This window comes from Euleptes europaea, chromosome 1 (assembly GCF_029931775.1).
Source record: "Euleptes europaea isolate rEulEur1 chromosome 1, rEulEur1.hap1, whole genome shotgun sequence".
NCBI classification, from domain to species: Eukaryota; Metazoa; Chordata; class Lepidosauria; order Squamata; family Sphaerodactylidae; genus Euleptes; species Euleptes europaea.
The window spans coordinates 106,847,786-106,868,811 of record NC_079312.1 but is presented as its reverse complement, the minus strand read 5'-3'; the positions used below and the strand labels follow the sequence as shown (position 1 = coordinate 106,868,811).

At 42.3% G+C, this 21,026-nt stretch overlaps 2 protein-coding genes across 2 annotated transcripts in view; one reads left to right on the top strand and one right to left on the bottom strand.

Moving 5' to 3' along the window:
* Nucleotides 1-21,026, top strand: part of DOCK2 (dedicator of cytokinesis 2) — a 367,227-nt gene that overhangs the window by 141,782 nt on the left and 204,419 nt on the right. The window lies entirely within an intron of this gene.
* Nucleotides 1-21,026, bottom strand: part of INSYN2B (inhibitory synaptic factor family member 2B) — a 36,199-nt gene that overhangs the window by 7,877 nt on the left and 7,296 nt on the right. The window lies entirely within an intron of this gene.

Here is a 21,026-nt window from a genome sequence, read left to right as displayed (position 1 = left end):
CAGTTGCCAGGCCCTGCAACTCTACAGGCAAGCATCAAGGGGAAGGGAATTCCACAGGCAAGGTGCCACCACTGAAAAAGCCCCGTCTCTGGTTGCCACCTGCCTTACCTCTGACGGCGGGAGCACGGAGATCAGGGCTTGAGAGGCAAATCTTAATTGGATTAAAATTGATGCAGTTGTGCTACTTAATTGGAAGCTGGCTAAAATTCCCTGTTTGCTGCAGCCATTAATGTGCTTGCTGCTGTTAGTTATGTGTCTGTGTGGTTGCTCAAATCCAATGGGATTAATATACAAATTGATACCCTAAAGTTCCTTCAGCACTAGCAGTTGTCTCATATCCTATTTGCACAGATATGCTACTAAAGTATATTTCTATTACAGGTCCTTGAGGGCTCCTTGTAATATAGAGTCCTGTTAGTTACCACCTAGTAGCCAAGTGGCAGATCCTTTTGGTTAAGCAATCAGACTAGTCATGCTCTTGGAAAAGGTGGGGTATGTGTGTGGAGGCCTATTCCAAAATGGATGCCCTGCTGAGGCTTAGTATTCTACAGCTCAAATAAAGTAGATTTATTCTCTTGCCTTGCTGGTGTGAACTCCAAATTTTATCACCCTGACCCCAGATTGTTCAATGTTTATACGTCAATTTTTTGGGTAAAGAATAGTACATACATATTGCATATTCATACATTACAAGTTCAGAAATTTGAACATTAAGATATTAATACTGATTCTTAATAATGTAGAAAGCCACTGAGGTGTAAAAAAAATTCCTTATTTCCAGAAATTTGTTAATAATTTGCAAACAGTTCCTTCATCCAGTACTCGAGTTGAGAGGATACCACAAGAAAAGGCTTTAATTGCAAGAAAACTGATGGAAAGGCCAATTATAAATGTTTGCCTGGTAGATTGTCAGTGTTTATGTAGGTCAGGGGTCTGCAAACTGCGGCTCCCGAGCCGCATGCAGCTCTTTGGCCCGTTGAGTGCGGCTCTCCGAACTTGGTTCGGAGCCCCTGCTCTTGCGCCCGCTTGCGCCGGCAGCCGAGCTGCGGAGCCGGTGCACCTGAGAGAGAGAGAGAGCAGGCGAGCGGGCGCTCTCTCCCCCCCCCCCCCGCGCCATGGAGAATGGCCGGGTCCCCCTTGCCCTTGCCCTCAATGGTTGGGAGGCTAAAGCCTCCCTTCCCCTCTAACCACGTGATTGCTGGGCAGGCGGCTCAGCGGTTCCTGCCCCCCCGCCTATCAGCTGTTGGGCAGGGCAGGCTTCCTTTAGTAGACCTGGCCTCCGGATGAGTCCCATTGGGAGGCCATGTCTACCCACTGGCTTTCTTGGCGGTAGACCTGGACTCCGAGGAGGGGAAAAAGTCCCCCTTCAGAGGCCAGGTCTACCAATTGGCTCTTATGGGCCTCCAGAGGCCAGGTCTACTGCCAAGAAAGCCAATGGGTAGACCTGGCCTCCCAATGGGACTCAGCCGGAGGCCAGGTCTACCAATAGGCTTTTATTGCAGTAGACCAGGCCTCCAGACGAGGACTCCGGACGGGGAGGGGGAAATGGCAGGGACTTACAATTTAATTTTTATCAATAAATAAGATCACTATTAAGTATGATATCAAGTTTTATTCAGTGTACCTATAGTTTAATTTAGACTTAAAACTTTAAAGTTTATTAAGTTAATAAACAGTGTACCTACCTATATAGTTTAAGTTTAAGAAATTTGGCTCTCAAAAGAAATCTCAATCGTTGTACTGTTGATATTTGGCTCTTTTGACTGATGAGTTTGCCGACCCCTGATGTAGGTGATTACCATTAATTGGAATTTATCACTTGCTTGAATAGGGTAATCTTCAGGAAATATCTTGTGATAGAGTGCATGGATCACCGGCATACGTAATTCAGGGACAAGCTTGTAGCTCAGCGCTAAATGTAGTAATACTCTTAACATGGTAAAAGGGATTATTTATGTGGATTATTTAGATTACAAAGGACTCCACTGTGCTTGCTCTATAGATGGGTGCAAGCTGCAAAGACCATCTGGCATATCACCTTACACTATCACAGAGTAAAGCACCTCCTAAAGAGGTAATATTTTCATAACACATTTTGATTCACTTTTCTCTTAGGAAAATAGCATTTTCCTGTCTCCTGGCCGACTGTTGTCCATGGAAAAGAATGTGTCAGAAGTCCCATAAATTAAATTTAGTAGGTCATTTCTCAACAAGTAAGTAATAGGTCTGCTACCTAAATAATGATAGAATTTTACACAGGGTTGGGCCATGGAACACACTGCTCTAACTGGAGCACTAGTTTATTCCAATTAAGGACTTTTTTGTTTGTTTGTTAAAAGAAGGGTTTTAAAATTTGGAACACAAGTTCCCAGTTCAAGACTGAACTTTTTGCAATAAGATTTCTTTATTTTTAACAACAACCCCCCAGTCAACTTGGTGGTGCTCTAAAATCCACCTCTCTGCCCCAGTTTTGCCAAAACAAGTGTCTGGCTAGGTTGCCAACCTCCAGATTGTTCTCCTAGAATTATAACATCTCCAGACTACAGAGATCAGTTCATCTGGAGAAAATGGTAGCTCCAGAGGGTGGACTGTATGTCATCAAGTGCCTGCTGAGTTCCTTCTCATCTTCAAACTCCACCCTTCCCAGGCTCCACCCCCAAATCTCCAGGGATTTCCCTACTTGGAGTTGTCAATTTTACCCTTGATATTGGGTAGGTAGATTTTTCAAAATTGCTGTCATGATCCTGAAAAACACACACCAAATCCACCCTTTAGCATCTATGACATGCTTCAGGGGAGGGGGAGGTAACTTAAAGTTTCTGTTTATTTAGGAAGGGTGTTCATTATAAACAACTAAAAGCTTCTCAATTTAAAAATAACGGTTGTTAATCAAATGTGTAAGTTTCTAATGTTAACAATTGAAATATGCTAAAAGCACGCAGACACTTTTGAGCCTGGCAATAAAATTATGGGCATATTTTTGAACATAAGAAAATTACGGATTACTTTGAAGCCTAATTTGGAATATTTGGTGCTTATTAACCAAAGTGAAGTGGCGTGCTGATTGTATCGCAGTGTAATGGCTTTATTGTAATGGGATAAATTATTTTACCATGAAAACACTTAGGACATTCTAAGTGTTTTCAAAAAACTGAAATGAAAACTTGAAAAAGCAAAATTATGCTGTTTGGTTGCTTTCTGGTTTGAACACTCCAAGTTCAGCAGATGTCCATGGCATTCACTACAACATAAGCAGATAGCATACATTTATTTCACTGTGAGTATTCTTAAAAAATGCTTCAGGGAACCTGTATCAGTTGCCGCTTGCCAAAGCATGCTTTTTTGGGATACCTGCAATGAAATTAAAGATTGCTTTCAGCACATGTACACCTCAGTACTTGTAGCTGCTGAAGTTGTAGTCTAATGGGCAGCGCTGCGGATTTTTCCAGATTATAAATATTTAATATTTTACAAAATAATCTGAGGGAAATTTGAGATGAGTTCTCAGAGCTGCAATTTGTATTTAAGTCCTCAACATTCATTTATTTTTACTGGATACCCTAAAAGCTATCCTCTTAGACTCACTGTCCAATTAACTCTGGAACAGCAAACAAGTATTAGTTTAGTCCCTTCTCAAGCATATCCTGCATTCTAAATTTAAATATGCAAAAATATATATGCCCCAGTGAACTCCAGTTATGGGATTATACAGTCAGAACAGCAATACTAAAATTCCTCATCTGCAGAAAACTGAATAGTATTAGTAATACTGAACAGAACTGAAATGTGAACTCTTTTTTTAATGAGTAGTGGGATTGACTAATTATCTGTGAACATTATTTAGGCAACCGTTCAAATTTTGGGCTTGAGACCTAATTATTAGGGTTTATTCTATTACATTGCATGTCTGGAGTGGTGTGTGTGTTAAGTGCCGTCAAGTTGCTTTCGACTCATAGCGACCCTATGAATGAAAGTCCTCCAAAATGTCCTATCTTTGACAGCCTTGCAAATTGAGGGCTGTGGCTTCCTTTATTGAGTCAGTCCCTCTCTTGTTGGGTCTTCCTCTTTTCCTGCTGTCCTCAACTTTTCCTAGCATGACTGTCTTTTCCAGTGACTCTTGTCGTCTCATGATGTGACCAAAATACGATAGCCTCAGTTTAGTCATTTTAGCTTCTAGAGTCAGTTCAGGCTTGAGTTGATCTATAACCCACTGATTTGTTTTTTGGCAGTCCACGGTATCGGTAACACTCTCCTCCAACACCACATTTCAAAGGAATCTATTTTCTTCCTATCAGCTTTCTTCACTGTCCAGCTTTCACATCCATACATAGTTATAGGGAATACGATGGCATGAATTAATCTAGTCTTGGTGGCCAGTGACACATCCTTACACTTCAAAATATTTTCTAGCTCCTTCATGGCTGCCTTTCCCAGTCTCAATCTCCTTCTAATTTCTTGGCTGCAGTCTCCCTTTTGGTTGATGGTGGAGCCAAGGAATAGAAAGTCTTGAACAATTTCAATTTCCTCACTGTCAACCTCAAAGTTGTGTAATTCTCCTGTAGTCATTACTTTTGTTTTCTTGATGTTCAGCTGTAGTCCTGCTTTGGCACTTTCTCTTTTAACTTTCAGCAGCAGTTGTTTCAAATCTTCACTATTTTCTGCCAATAATGTAGTGTCATCGCTCGGCATATCTCAAATTATTACTGTTCCTCCCTCCAATTTTCACTCCACCTTCATCTAAATCTAATCCAGCTTTCCTAATTATATGTTCTGCATATAGATTGAAGAGATAGGGAGATAAAATACATCCTTGTCTGACACCTTTGCTAATTGGAAACCATTCCATTTCTTCATATTCTGTTCTAACTGTGGCCTCTTGTCCAGAGTACAGGTTGCGCATCAAAACGATCAGATGTAGAGGCACACCCATTTCCTTTAAAACCAGCCATAGCTTTTCATGATCCACACCATCAAACGTTTTGCTGTAATCTATGAAACACAAGCTGATTTTCTTCTGAAATTCTCTCATATGCTCCAGTAACCAGTGTATATTTGCAACTGGAGTGGTATTGCTGTTTATTTAATGATGGGGTCTTCCCTGATAACTTTGGATGTTACATTTTAAAGAACGTTCCAAGTCATTGTCCAGTATTTTGATAAGTTCTGGCAGGTTAGAGAGATGTACTTTTTCAGTTTTAATCTGTTACCAAAATGCAATTTTTATCAATGATGGTTATATGGATTTTTATCAGTTCTTGTAACGGCCTTTGGCCATATCCAATAAACCTGAACTTCTGTGGAGTAGTATAAAAGGCCAGGAGTGTCAAACATGGGACTTTGGAGGGGGCTGCACCACTGGAGCCATGAGCAAGCTGATCATCCTAGCCCTGAAATAAGCCACAGCACCTTCATGCAACCTGGGCCAGCACTGAAGAAGCATGTGACTGGGAGAATCAGTCAGAACAGAGTTGGGGCTACATCAGTGCTGTTGTGACTTGGCTCAGTGCTAGGAATTTGCTTGCAGTAGCTCTGCTCCGCCTGCCTTTTAAACACTTTGGATGCCCACTGGGGAGAACAGTGGAGTAGAAATGAAATAAATACATAAACCTCCTGTAGTGGATGACAGCCTGCCTGCCTATGTCTACACCGTCCAGTTTTTTGCCCTCTGGAGCTATTGTTGTTTGCACTGGATTTGACCAACTGTACTACTAGCTTCTGGCCCTATTTCCTGCCCAGTGATGTTGGTTAAGTTGTACTTGCTTCCATCCAACCCAGACAGGTATTTCCTTGGGAGTGAGCCAAATATATTGTAGATGTTTGAAGAAAAACTGAAAAAATCTCACAATTAGTCTCCCAAATCTTCTGGAATTTCCCAACCTGGATTTGGCAGCCCTAGCAGGATTGCTCCCTTCCTTCTTTTGCTTGTGGGAAAAGCTCAGTGGATCTAGCCCATCTATTACAGCTCCTATGGCACATGTCCATGAGGCCTCTCAACCCTCAGTGTCATCTTTTCAGGGTCACATATGGTTGCTGGGGAAAGGTGAAAGCGAGGAGCAAACCTCTGCAAACTTCTTGTATTTGCAGTTTGTAGGAATTTCTAGCGTAAGGGCAAAGTGAACCTCTAACTAAACCTCTAACTAAATGCAGGAAAGGGGTCATCTCTCTAGGGTTGTCAGGTCCCTCTTCACTACCGGCTGGAGGTTTTTGGGGTGGAGCCTGAGGAGGGCGGGGTTTGGGGAAGGGAGGGACTTAAATGCCATAGAGTCCAATGGCCAAAGTGGCCATTTTCTCCAGTTGAATTGGTCTCTATTGGCTGGAGATCAGTTGTAATAGCAGGAGATTTCCAGCTAGTACCTGGAGGCTGGCAACCCTATATCTCTTAGAGTTAAGAAACAATACTCTGGAATTTCGCCTTTGGAGATTCAAATTTACTTTTAATCTGTAGCGTAAATCCACACAATTGCCATGTTTGTGTTTGCATTTTCTTTCATTTTAAGTAGTGACCCTTTCCACAAGTATGTCTACCAATATAGCTTGAAGCCAGCTGACTATAAAAACACACACCCAAAATACAATTTCCTAAGGGAAAAAATATGCTGAAGTGAATTTCTCAGCTCCCTTCAGATCTTGCTTTTAGCATCCTTAACAATTCGTACATGGTGCCCCTCTGAAGCTTAGATAATTAGAAGGCAAATTCTCCCTTATGTTTATAGTAAGCATAATTGCCAGTCTTAAGGGTGTATTCTTTCCCCTCTCATTAATGTGATTCAAGAGAAAACTATACTCCATTTTTGTTTCTATGGAAACATTGACCCTAGTAATTTCAAAGTGGTATACAGAGAATTTAGCTGGATGAATCATGTTAGCATAAGTTGGAGTTAAATAATGCCGGGTATGTTACGTGATTATGGTGAGGTTTTGGGTCCTGTGAAGTACCACTGAGTCAGCAGACGAGTCACGCAGTGCTCGCCTCCAGAGCAGAAAGCAGCTGTTTGCCAATAGTGGAGATGAGTTGTTGCAGGATTCTGACTGAATTAGTGGGAGCCAAGCATAAAAGGCTCTTGGGGGAATCTGTCGGACATGGGTGCAACGAGTACTGTAAAAGCTTACCTGACGCCACTCTGCTGCCTGGAACTCTGACCTTAGCTTGATTAATAGTGCTGGCTAACCCTCGATAGCTGACCTTGGACTGAAAGACTCTAACTCCTGGAACCCTCCTGGTTAGGGATGCCAACCTCCAGGTACTAGCCGGAGATGTCCTCTATTTCAACTGATCTCCCGCCGATAGAAATCAGTTCACCTGAAGAAAATGGCTGCTTTGCCAATTGGACTCTATGGCATTGAAGTCCCTCCCCTCTCTAAACCCTGCCCTCCTGAGGCTCTGCCCCAAAAACCTCCCTCCGGTGGTGAAGAGGGACCTGGCAACCCTACTCCTGGCTCTCTGCTTCCAAGACACTGCAACCTGAAACCCGGAGCCTGCCAATCAGTACATCCTGGTTGCATCAGAAAATGATAACTTTTCTAGAATTCCAGTCCCTTAAACTGACAATAATGGAAACATTAGGAAGAAGCAAAATATTTGTAATTAATAGTTTCTTTTTTAGAATAATTTTGCATTACTGATTACTCTCCATAATGTCCAACTCGTACGGGTTATTGACTTTCACATTGACTTGTATATATTGATAACCCTTTTGAGAATCATTATTTTGCTGTATGAAATACAATCTGACATCTCAGTATTGATAAGATGATGAGGCACCATTATTTTAGAGTTGTTATCTTTGCTTGTGTTTTATGTTTTTGTCATTTTGTTTATTATTGATGACTTTTTTTATTCTTGTTGTAAACTGCCCTGAGGGTCGAATAATAATAATAATAACAACTATTATTATCCCCTCAATAAACAGCTAAATTTGAGAAATCATGATGAACTTTGTGATATGTTTTTTAAAATTCTGGTGTGAAGAACATGTATTTCAGGGCTCTCCATTTAGAAAGCCATATATAAATAATAGTTCTAGCTAAAAAACTGCAGTTAGAAAGTTATAATGCTTATATGATTTTTTGTTTGTTTGCACAGTTCAAGGTAGCAGCACAGTTTTAAAAAAATTGCTAGCCATTTCTTTTGTAAATTAATTGTACTGCAGTATGCAATTTTACTTCTTCCTTGGATATCTGTATTTGTATTCAACTTCAGATCTTTCATTTGTCCTCATTTAAATGCCTGCAATTTAGTTTCAGATTGTTATTAAATGCTTTTCTCCCAACACAGACACCCTATCTGTGGTTTTCTACACACCAGAGCTTTACTGTCTTCTTTTTCCTTGGATGTAAAATGCTTCTACTTTGTAATTTTGTAATCTATAGCTTCCTTTAATGTTTTTATTTATCCTTCCTTTGTATATTGCTAATGAAATAGCACTCTGGCAATTTTCTCTTTCTCTCAGTCTCAGAAATGTGTATCTGGTCTCTATGGACTTTATGTGAACAGACCTCTTGATGATGATGGGCAGCCCATTCCTGAAGGGTGGGTAGATCTAGGGCAGATGGTAGCGAGGCAGCCTCACTGCCTTTTCAGAGGCTTCCTGGCCACCAAAAAGAAAGAAAAAGGCATTCACAAAATAAAAAAGCAAAAATTTCCCCACTGAGCAAAATAAGGCTACGCCGCCAAAAATGGTGGCATAGTACCGCCACAGCTCAAGGGGGCGTTTCCAGGGTGAATGGGGTTGGAACATCCCAGGAACGCCCCTAGGGTTGCCAGGCTGTGCAGCTCCACCGGCGGGAGCTTTGCGGGGCCATGGTGTTAGTGTGCGATGTGCGTGTGCGCCTACGTTTAACCTGGAAGTGACGGGGATGCTCTAGTGATCCCAGCCAAAACTCTATGGTTTCCCCACTTTTCAGGTTTACCCAAAAGTGACGCGTGCACCGCGTTTGCCTGCGCATACCCGCAGTGCCCGCCGGCCCTCGGCTGGCAGGCAGCCCAGTGGATGGGCGGTAGTTTACCCACCGCCACCGGGCATTTGGCAACCCTAAAAGCCCCCCCCCCCATGGTGTAATGGGCTTTCCTTTTTGGGAATTCCCTGCAGGTGTGTCTGTGCTGGTGGCAGGGGCCAGCACAACTCCACGGCTCCTGGATGCTGGCATGTTCACCCCCTTGCCAGCGTAGGTGCCACTTTATTCTGCGATAAGGTGGCAGGTACGCTGGCGTGGGGTCACACAGGCTCCTAAGGAGCTTAACCCCCCCTTCAATATTGCAGCCTTAGATGATAAAAAGCAACCACAGAGAAATACCTGTTTGGATGCATATGTCCAACATGACATGTGGTTTGACCCTAAATTTCCTGTCTCGCAAACTCTGCACTTGTTGTGAACAGCCAGCTTCAGTTTTGCTAAATGTATGGGCCTGTACTTCTTTCCCAGCATGCTGTTCATTTCCAATATATCATTTTTTTTTGTTCTGAGGAAATCCTCATAGTTTACTTTTCTGTGCCCAATATTGTCAACTCCGATTGTGCACTGTTTATGTTTCGAAATCCAAACATACATGCTGCACAATTTACATATACTGTTGCCTGTTTTCTTTAATCTCCAAAAGCTTTCAGGTTATCTTATCAAATGATAGCTTGAGTTTCACAGCTAATAGTTTTTTGGGTTGACTGAATGTAAGCTTCACTCATGGTACATTCAGCTTCCCCCCCCCCCCCCGAATTATGTACTGAGACTGAATAGAATAAGAATGAAGCCAGTATTCTGTTCAGTATGACCTACTTCCCTATTTGCCCTTTTCTTTTCTCGCACTGCCCAAACATCATCTGGTAATGATCCTCAGAATCTTTCGACTGTGCTTACTCACCTGGACTGTTTGCCCCATTTTTAGCCTTATGGACAATGCAGCACTTAAAAAAAAAGCTGTTTTTTACTGCAGACCTCTAGCCCCTTCCCCCAACAGGAACTCACTCTAGACCCTTTCCTAAACCTGTTTGCCAGTCTGTGGTTGGTGCTTGGGATACTCACTTTATGAATGGGGGGAATGATGTACTGTCAAAATTACAATTAGCTTGGCCTTTTGCACTAATTGGACAAAATTGCAAAAAGTTTTCTTTGTTTTGGTTTTGTAAAACTGAAGATTGTTTCTGTCCTGCTATTTAAAATTTCTGATAAATTTAAAGAAATGTGCAGTGAGCTATCCCTTCTACAGCTGAACAGTGTTTAAAAAATCAGATTTAGGAGGTGGCCTTACTTTTAACAGTAGCAAAATTACTCTGCATAGGTGTCACAGACTGGAAATGGCGATAAGTAACCTCATCTTATTGGGATTTATATCAGTGTGGTGATATTAAATGTAGGGTTGCCAACCTCCAGGTGATCTCCTGCTGTTACAACTGATCTCCAGCCAATTGATATCAGTTCATCTGGAGAAAATCGCTGCTTTGGCAATTGGGCTCTATGGCATCAAAGTCCCTCCCTTCCCCAAACCCCGCCCTCCTCAGGCTCTGCCCCCAAAATCTTCCACCGGTGGCAAAGAGGGACTTGGCGATCCTAACTAAATACAAAAATATAAGATGAAAGTTAACGGAAATGTATGTATTTCCAAAATTAATTTATGAAAACATAACACTAGTTCCCAAGATTCACCCTCTTCAATGGATATTTTAAGCACAAAGATAAGAATAATGTAGTAAGTAACATTACAAAAAAAATATCACTTGGAGTTTGTTGTAATTCTTTTAAATAAAGAATTGCATTTATGGGCCACATATTATGTTTAAGATTGCACATGGAAAAGATGATGGGCCATGGAGGAGACAAGTGTTGATTATTTTGACTGACGGATTTGTGACAGGCTAACTGATTAGATTCCTTGGCAGAATTAACAACCTCGGGCAAGTTATTGGCCTGTCATATGGATGAAAGGACACACCTGAGGCCTGTTCAGCCAGTTAAGGTCAGGTAAAGACAAAAATAGGGCTAGTGACTGAAAACAGAAGTTGGGTTAGGGAAACCCAAACATAACTCGCTAAAAAACATATTATGTAGTTTGACCCTCAGTGTCTCTCTTTTTAAAGGGCAGGGCAGACTTAGGTCATTTATGCATGGTCGCTTTAACCTCCTTTATTCCCCTTTTCAGCCAGGATCAAAGAAACCCGGGTTGAGGGAAACTGTATGCATTAGCTGGAATGATCAGGGACGAAACTGTGTGCTAATGGAGGCATGAATACAGAAAAGCAGTCTCCCAAGTTCAAATCAAGTCCCACCCCTTTAAATGCTGCTCTGTAATTGGCTTACCTTGCGAGAGAAGATTTCCTTCCCCCCAAACCCAACTGCCGCATAAAAAAGCATTTTAAGAACAAAAAACAAAAAATGGAGCAATCTGAAAGAAGGGGGTGGGGAATCCAAGCCTTGTTTTTAAAAAGTCTGTCTTTTGCTCACAAAGAGCTCGCTCAGTGATTCCAGAACGAGCCAGGATAAACGGTTTAATTCGGGCCAGAAGAAGAATGGGAAAAGCCGGGTTCATTTTTCATTGAAACAGGGTTGAGGTAACGTGCAGTGGTGGAAGAAAAAAAAGGGGAATGAAACCCAACCTAAAAACAAAAGCTGGGTACCCGAAGTTGGGTGAGAGGAAGATTTATATAAGTCTATGTAGAAATATTACAAATATAATTTATTAGAAGCGCTATGCAAAATTTAAAATTCTTTAAAAGCATTAAAATAGCACAATGGCAAAACTTAGGTTGATATCTATAACCACAAACCCAAACGCAAACCAGGTTGATATCTGCACACAAAATATACGAGAGACTTATTCTAGCCAGTACTACTACAACAACCCAATATACCAGTTGTTTGAATAATTGAGAATAAACTTTACAATGTATTCACTTACCTGGTTGGGTTTTAAACTGTTTGTATTTGCATTTGTTTACATCATTGTATTTCTATATATGTGCGCAGACTTAAGAAAAGGTTTTAACTAATCACTGATGAAGGCCCTAGAGGCCGAAACGCGTTTGGGTTTCTGGTTATAGATATCAACCTAAGTTTTGCCATTGTACTATTTTAATGCTTTTAGAGAATTTTAAATTTTGCATAGCGCTTCTAATAAATTATATTTGTAATATTTCTACATAGACTTATATAAATCTTCCTTTCACCCAACCTCGGGTACCCAGCTGAGGTAACGTGCATACAGAAAAAATTGATCCTGGGGTGAAACAAGGAATAAGGAGGTTAAAGCGACCATGCATAAATGAACACAGGTAAAGAGAAGCACTAGGGCTTAATTTCATAAGGCCGCAAACAGAGAGATTAGGGGTGATTCTAGGAATTGAGCGTTGGAAGAATGTCTGAGGAAAACTGGGAGAAAGAATACTTGATAGAAATCTCTGGTGTCTATAAATGAGAACAGGAAAAATAATGCTAGCGAATTGGCTATGTGCATCTATGTGGATAGATAGGGAAAACATCCAAGCTAGAATACTATGTGAAATGCAGGCTATTTATACAGCTAAAGAAGGAACAGCTTCTGAGAATATGTAATCAGAATTCTAGAAGGAATATAATAACCACCTGTAACAGCCCCGTTGTGCAGAGTGTTAAACTGCAGTACTGCAGTCAGAAGCTCTGCTCACGACCTGAGTTCGATCCCGACGGAAGTCGGTTTCAGGTAGCCGGCTCAAGGTTGACTCAGCCTTCTATCCTTCCAAGGTCGGTGAAATGAGTACCCAGCTTGCTGGGGGTAAAAGGAAGATGACTGGGGAAAGCACGGGCAAACCACCCCGCAAACAAAGTCTGCCTTGGAAATGTCGGGATGTGACGTCCCCCCATAGGTCAGGAATGACCCCGTGCTTGCACAGGGGACCTTTACCTTTTTAACAGAATACCAGAAGGAAAAAAACAACACTTCTTTGTGTAACGTTCTGCCATAGTAAATTGGCACCTCAAGCATCAAGACATGCAAGAATATTTGGTGTTGCCTTTGAAAGGCAGAATATCTTTGAGATGTAAGTGGCATAAGGGTGTTTAATATATAAAAGGTATAGAGTACAAAATATAGAATTGTTCTTCAAAGCAATTCAGGACCCACTATGACAGGGGTGTCGAACTCAATTGTTATGAGGGCCAAATATGACATAAATGGCACCTGGTCGAGCTGGGCCATGCTCTCCAGCCCAGATCGAGAGTGGGGGGGGGGGATGGCTGCCTTGGCTGGCTCATGGGCCAGATAAGAGCTATCAAGGGGCCGGATCCAGCCCGCGGGCCTTATGTGTGCATCCCTGCACTATGATAACATGTTGGGGATCTTGACTGTATCTTTTAATATATTCTTAAATATAAATGCAGCTGTGGTAACTTGGATTGGAGACAAGGCGGGGGGAGGGAATTTATTTATTTATTTATTTATTTAGTGATTTAGTGATTTAGTGATTTATAACCCGCCCTAATTCACAAAAAACAAAAATGGGGCCAGGATGTAAAGAAGCAGTAAAGCAGTAAAGAAGAAAACTACTGATGTAGGCTGAGTTTGGCTGAGCCATCCTGATGAATAGTTATATATTTTGTATCAATTTTCTTTTTTGTAATGAAGGATGAAATACATTTAAGATATATACTCACCAAGGTTTTTTTTTAATTGTATAATACTGTTGAAGTTACAAGACAAGCTCTTTTAATATAGAGAGAGAATTCGATGAGTCATATCCAGACAGTGGGGAAGAGAAGAGAACATGTGAAATATTTAAGCCTATTGTTTAGTGGTTGAATTGGCAGAAATTAAAAAGAAAAGCTGCATAAATCACCAGAATCAATGGAATTTTTTAAGCAAAGTTTCCATTCTAAACTACGAGTTTCTCATCCTCCACACAACTTTGTGGTGTGAGGTCACTTTGTCAAAACAGGTGATTTACAGTTGAGGTACACTGGCCAGGAAGTTCTCTGGCAGATCCCATTCAGGTGTTTTGTAAACAGGCACCTTAGTCCCTTGAGTTGGAGTTGTTATATGTCCAGTGAATGGTCTGAAAACATACAGTACTGTAATGCAGGTGTTGATCTGATTAGTGTCTAGTTAGGAGACTACCAGGAAGCCTAAATCTGGTTTAATCAAGTTAATACCTAAGACCAGTAGGGCTTGGAAAGACCTTGGTCTGCTAACTTGGCAAGCTGCTTTCAGAGTCAGAGTGGACAACATTAGGCTAGATGGCTCTAGTACAGCTTGTGGAAACCTTTGAGCCTGTGGACACCTTTGGTATTCTGACAGGGTGGTGGGCGCAACCACAAAATGGCTGCTGCAGGTGGTGGAGCCAACCTGAACAGGTCAGGGAGTCAAGATATGCATAACTCTAACAGTAATTCTTCAACATTTCAAGCGGAAGCTCTGCTTAACCTAATGCCTTTAAAAATGAACATATTGTTTTAAAATATTTTCTTCCATACACAGCTTACTTTCAGTCACACAGTGAAGATCCTCATACTATGGTGGCAGCTGCTGTCAAAGCAACACTTTTTAAGGTCTGCACAGCCAATCAGATCTCCAATTGCTGGTCAGAAGCCCTGCTACATAAAAGCCCCATCTGACCCTGCCCGCTTTCCAAAACACTTGGCAGGTACAAGGAAAGATGCCAGGCACCATGTTGGCCACACACACCATGTTGGGGACCCCTGACTTGATATGTACCTCATGGGTACATATGCTGTCAGGTGTGGAGTTGCAGAGTAACATATTCATTATTTATATCAATTTTTCTCAGGTTTGTGGTGAAACCTGTTCAGTCTACATTTTGCTACAGTTCAGAGGAACTTCTGTTTCATGAATCAGAACACAAAAGCCCTGTTCACAAGTTGCATCGAACACACATACAATCTGTGTACAGTGTACACTTGATTTTTCTTAATATATGCACTAATTCTCATGTTACTTTCAACACATGTACAACTGAATATGTGATTTAAGCCACACGTTTATCCAGGTACGAGTCCACTCCCCAGTTTTATATGTAAAGTGAATGCACATTTGCTCTTTCTGACAAATAGATGTACATACATGGAGGATATACATGCATTCCCTGTAATATATGAACAGGGATAGTGTCATTTAATCAGTAGATAAAGTAAGGTGTGACTCTTCAAGCTGGTTTATACATACGACAAAGGTAGTACCTGGAGGGAAGAGGGAAAAAAGCTAGTTCCATTTAAAATAATATATTTTTTAAAAAAACCAAGATAATGTCAGAAGTTCAAGAGTGTTCTCTAGTGTGTTTGAGTGTTGATATTATTAAAGGAATCAAATTCTAGGGCTGAATTGAAGTGGCAGTCATGATGCCTTGGAAAAAGGGGGAAATCATCTTCCAGGAATTAACACACTTGCTTTGGTTGAAAGTCAAAAGCAGAGTTTCATTGCATATCTAGATCAAACAACTGGATTAGTTTCACTCAGCTTTTTTGTTTTGTTTTGCCATCAAGTCACAGCTGACTTATAGTGACCCTGTAGCGTTTTCAAGGCAAGGATGTTTAGTGGTGGTTTGTCATTGCTTGTCTCTATGTTGTAACCCTGGCGCAGCTGGAAGGTGCAGATCTGTTTAAAGCCCCCCCCCCGCGCTCCCTCAGGGAAGCCCCGTGAAGGCGCGCGCGCGGGGGGGGGGCAGATCTGCGCCTTCCAGCTGGAAGGTGCAGATCTGTTTAAAGCGCCCCCTGCCCGGCTTCAGGGAAGCTCCGTGAAGGCGCACGGGGGGCTCTTTAAACAGATCTGTGCCTTCCAGCTGGAAGGCGCAGATCTGTTTAAAGCGCCCACCGCCTGGCTTCAGGGAAGCCCCGCGAAGGTGTGCGGGGGGGGGGGGGGAACAGATCTGCGCCTTCCAGCTGGAAGGTGCAGATTTGTTTAAAGCGCCCCCCGCCCAGCTTCAGGGAAGCCCCATGAAGGCGCTGGGGGCTCTTAGAGTTCTCCCATAAATTGGAAAATAAATGGTTTTCAGACAGTTGCCTTCATTGAGTATGGAAGGTGAATGTTCAAGATGATTGATCTTGCTGTTTTCTTAATGCAGAACATTTTCTGTTTAAAATTTTATAACCGTATAAACTTTCAATCTTTGGATTTCAGCGACTTTATTTGTTCAGGTATCCAGTGTATGCATTAAAGTTTAATGCCACTATGATCATAATTTAAGAATCAGATGATTAAAGGAAGGTGAGCCATATAGGAACTTTAGTCAAGTAAATTTTCACCACAGACTTGGTCATTATTTTTAATTCATTAAATGCTGAGTGGGGGAGAGATTTCATATATGGAGATAATGAAATGAAGCAGTTATCAAAAGCATGTTTGCCACTCACCATGCAGAGCAAATATGGAATCTAAGACCACCATGGCAGTCATAGAAGTTCAAGTAGTTACTCTAAAAGCTTGGAGGAGGCACAGTGAAATACCCAAAAGTGGAATGGAATGTCTCTGTATCAACCTTTCACCTTTTGTGGACATCATAGCTTTCATAGTCTTCTCTAACTTTGAAGAGGAGTGATAAGGACTATATCACAGTTGAAATCTTGGAGGATGTATGAATTGTTGAATTGGATGCACTGATTACTTCCTGTCTTGTAAGAGAAACCCATGCAGTGATTTCCAAGAAAACAGTGGTTGGTTTAGGTCAGTAGCTCCCAAAGTGGGCAATACCACCCCCTGGCAAGGGGGGAGCAGGGGGTACTAGAGGTGGGCCCCTTCAACTGTGTTGTTGGATAGGGTAGGGGGCACTGGAGTCGAGTTTGTGGAACCAAGGGGCGGTGGCCTGAAAAGTTTGGGAACCACTGGTTTAGATTATACATGTCTAGATTAATAATATAAGAATCAGATGATTAAAAAACTGTGGAAAAACAGGCAATCTGATTAATTTCTCCAGATCTCTTTCTTGAGTGTTGGCCATTCCAATTCAGTACAAAATAATTTGAATCTGTAGCACTCCATTATCTGCATTATTGGTTCCATTTCTGTCTGCAATTCTCCAAAATTCATTATCCCAAGGTGGGACACGTGACACAGAGTACAATGTGATCAAAATACAATAAACCTAATGTATAAAATCAATTCAGCATTATTATTCAAAATAATTAGTAGTGTAATAACTAGTAATAGTAATAACAATCTGCTAATATTAGTTTAATTGTAGAGAACTACTGCTAAGAACAATGTAAGAAATCACAATTCACCATAGTCCACTATTAGCATAAATTTAGCACAAGAAAGTTTCCTTTTTTTGCTGTTTTCATCCATTTATGATCATGCCTTACAATAGACACTGACATTTTAAATAAAAATGAAAGCTCTCAGAAATTCATTGTAGTTTGATGATAGTTAAATCCTTTTTACTGTAGCATAGTTGTATTTCATGTTTATTTTTATGACAGTATATCGAAAGAGTTATGCTTCCTATCTATGATTCAGGAAGAAAGTTTGGAAGGTAAATTTGAATCTACCGTATATACTCGCGTATAAGCCGAGTTTTTCAGCCCAAAAAAAGGGCTGAAAAAGCCGAACTCAGCTTATACGCGGGTCAATACGGTAGAGGGGGGAGGAGGGAGGAGGGAGGGGGGAACTTACCTCCATCACCGCCCCCGCCGGGCCCAGGCGCCTTCCTTCGGCCGGCAGGGGCCTTCCTGCACAGGCAGGAGGCCCCCGCCGGCAGCGCCGCCGGCGGCCGTGCGCCTGGCCGCCTTCCTCTGGCCGGGAGGGGCCTTCCTGTGCAGGCAGGAGGTCCCCGCCGGCTGCGCCGGCTCCGGCCGCGCGCCTAGCCGCCTTCCTCTGGCTGGGAGGGGCCTGCCTGCGCAGGCAGGAGGTCCCCGCCGGCCACGTCGGCGCCGTCCGCGCGCCTGGCCGCCTTCCTCTGGCCGGGAGGGGCCTTGCGGAGGCCCCTGCCGTCCGCGCGCCTAGCCGCCTTCCTCTGGCCGGGAGGGGCCTGCCTGCGCAGGCAGGAGGTCCCCGCCGGCCACGTCGGCGCCGTCCGCGCGCCTGGCCGCCTTCCTCTGGCCGGGAGGGGCCTTGCGGAGGCCCCTGCCGGCCGCGCGCCTGGCCGCCTTCCTCTGGCCAGGAGGGGCCTGCCTGCTCAGGCAGGAGGTCCCCGCCGGCCACGTCGCCGCCGGCAGCGTGCCTGGCCGCCTTCCTCTGGCCGGGAGGGGCCTTCCTGCACAGGCAGGAGGCCCCCGTCGGCCGCGCCGCCCCCAACCACGCGCCTGGGCGCCTTCCTCCGGCCGGCAGGAGCCTCATGCCAAGGAAGGCCGCACCGCCGCCGCCGCTGCTGATTCGCCGCCTCTTCAAGTAAGTAGGGGGTTCAGGGGCTCTTCCCCCTCCCCCCCTTGGATGGCACTGGGGTCGGGGTGGGTTGGGGTGGGTTGGGAGGGCCTGGAGGCCGGCGGGAGTACGACCTGGGGCAGGGGCCCTGCGCTCTAAAATGGCGGCCGCCATTTTAGAGCGCAGCATTGCCGGTAAAGGGAATTTCTTATTGACCCTCAGTTTATACGCGGGTCAATAAGAAATTCCCTTTTCTGGCCTCAAATTTGGGGGGTCGGCTTATACTCGGGTCGGCTTATACCCGATTATATACGGTACCTATTAATGACAGAGGTTTTGAAACTTTTCTAACTGCACTGTATATGACAAGAACAATGCATAATTAACAGGCATTTGTTTAATCTGGATTGGATCGTCAGTTAGATGAATGCTTATTCCAAAACTAGGAGCTGAAAAAGGGTAATTTCTGCTGGAAAGATGTTTTATATATACAGATAGAAATGTACTGCAGTAACGTGGCAATGCCATAACTATTTCAGTGTCAAATTTTGGTATGATTTTAATAATACTTTAATTTAGTATCACAAGGAAGATAAATTTCTCTTTTTAGACTTATGTTTTCATTTACCAAGGAATCATAAACAGGGTTGTGTCCTTTGATAAGGAAAAAAAAAGTAAGGCTGCATTCAGATATTTTGGATATCGTGCTTTCATTCTGTTGTAGCAGTCACTCACAAATAGATTTTCCTTTGTGAATAAGACAATCCAAGGGGTGAATGATTGCTACAGTGCAATGATGGTGCAATATCCAGTGGAGTGTGCATTCAGTTAAAGCCAAACTGAAAAAAACCCAAAAATATCTTTTTGGTATTTTTCAAGCGCGGGGGGTGGGGGGGTATTGATAAAAAAAGTGGTGGAAATTAAAGGGAGCCCAAAAAGTGAATCCTGAATAATGCTGATTTTTTTTTTTTTTTGCATTTGAGGCTGCTTTGGCCCTGCTGCCATTTTCCCTTCTCCTTACTTACCTGAGTCAGACCCATGCTACCTGCCAGCTTTGACCTCCACATGGAGGTCAGAGCCACAGGCAGTGTAGATCGGAATGCCTCAGCAGTGCAGAACTGAAGGATGGGCTTCACAGATCCCAGCATTCAGCTCTGCACAACATTTTTTTGGGTTCAGGAGTAATAAACCTAAACATTTCTGAATTTTTTTAAAAAGCCAAATTCATTATATTCAGATTTTTGGCTTTTAAAAATAAATAAATTCTGGGTTTATTAAACCCAAATAATATTGGAAAAAATAATATTCAGCAATGTGTGAATATACTTGGGTATACTTGTTTCAGCCAAAGTGTCTTTTGGTGTCTTTCTTTGCCATGCTTTCCACCACAATATCCATAGGTGAACCTAGTTTCAGCCATCCTGGAAGTCCCTAATAGTTTAATGAGGCTGAGTGGAAAAATGCACTTGTTAAATCCAAGAAGGAAGATAATGGAATTTGAAGGAACTTAGAAAAGAAAGTGGAATCATGTTTCGTGTAGCTTCTGAAGTTGGTATTACAGAATATAGGTTATAAATCACTGTGTGTTTTTAGTAAGTGAAATATGTGTGTAATTATTTTAACCTATCACAGAATTAAACCAGTTAGCAGGGTCAGACTGGACTGGTTAAGATCAAAATTCCAAGAGTCTTTCCAGACATTGAATCAAACCATACTTTTTGCTCCTGTAGTGCAGAATGAAAAGCATGGTTTTACCTTCCAAATGTACGAGTAATCCAAATTCATAACCTTGTTTTGCTTCATTTCCTGTCTACTCAGTGCTGCGGTCTCCAAGTACATTGGCTGCTGGAGACCAAGCAACAGCCATAATTAAGAGGTGATACGGCAGGTTGGTTTGCAGCTTTCATTATGCCATAGATTCTAATTTTTATTTACCTGCCAGTCACAAACCATATCTTGTCAATTCCAACAACATGCCAGCTAAGGAAGCTAAATGTTCTTAAATACATTGGTTAATCTCTATACTGAGTTAGAAAATTAGCAAGGAAGCCATTCACTTATTCACATCTTGACTTCACGTCACTTGCAGTGTGGTCCTATGTAGAGTTATTCCAATCTATGCCTATTGAAATGAATGGATATAGACTGGAGCAATCTAGCATTGAATTGTGCTGTTAACCATTTACTGCTCTAAGATTGCTACATTTTCTCAGGAGGGTTTGAGTGATTTTGTGGGAAGTTTTTTTTTTTTTTAAATCATATATACAGTATAGACTATATATACAGTATAGACTCTTTCCATTTTGTTGATGTAAGGTATAGTAAGACTTTCTATTGCTAAGATCATAAGGATTTTCCCTCATAATAATGTATTGTTTTCTGTTTGTTCCTTAACATGTACAAAATATTTTACAATGGCAGTTTATAATAACCTGTGCTTTCAGGCTTACAGTTTGTCTCATGCTCAATCGTTCCAGCTTTATTAATATTTTCTTCTAATTTATCTGACACAGGCATTACCCTTACAGGTCTGTAGTTTCCTGGATCAGCCCCCTCCCCCACCGAATACACTTTGTTTAATATTGGTATGAGATGGGCTTCATTCCAGGCTTCTAACATGTTAGGATAATTTTAATGACATTGCATATTACAGTTCTTTAAGGGATAGTATACAGGTATAACACATCAAAGGGACTTCATAGTGGTGATGTCTTTAGAAGGTAGGATCATTTGTTCAACAGCACTCCACATCATA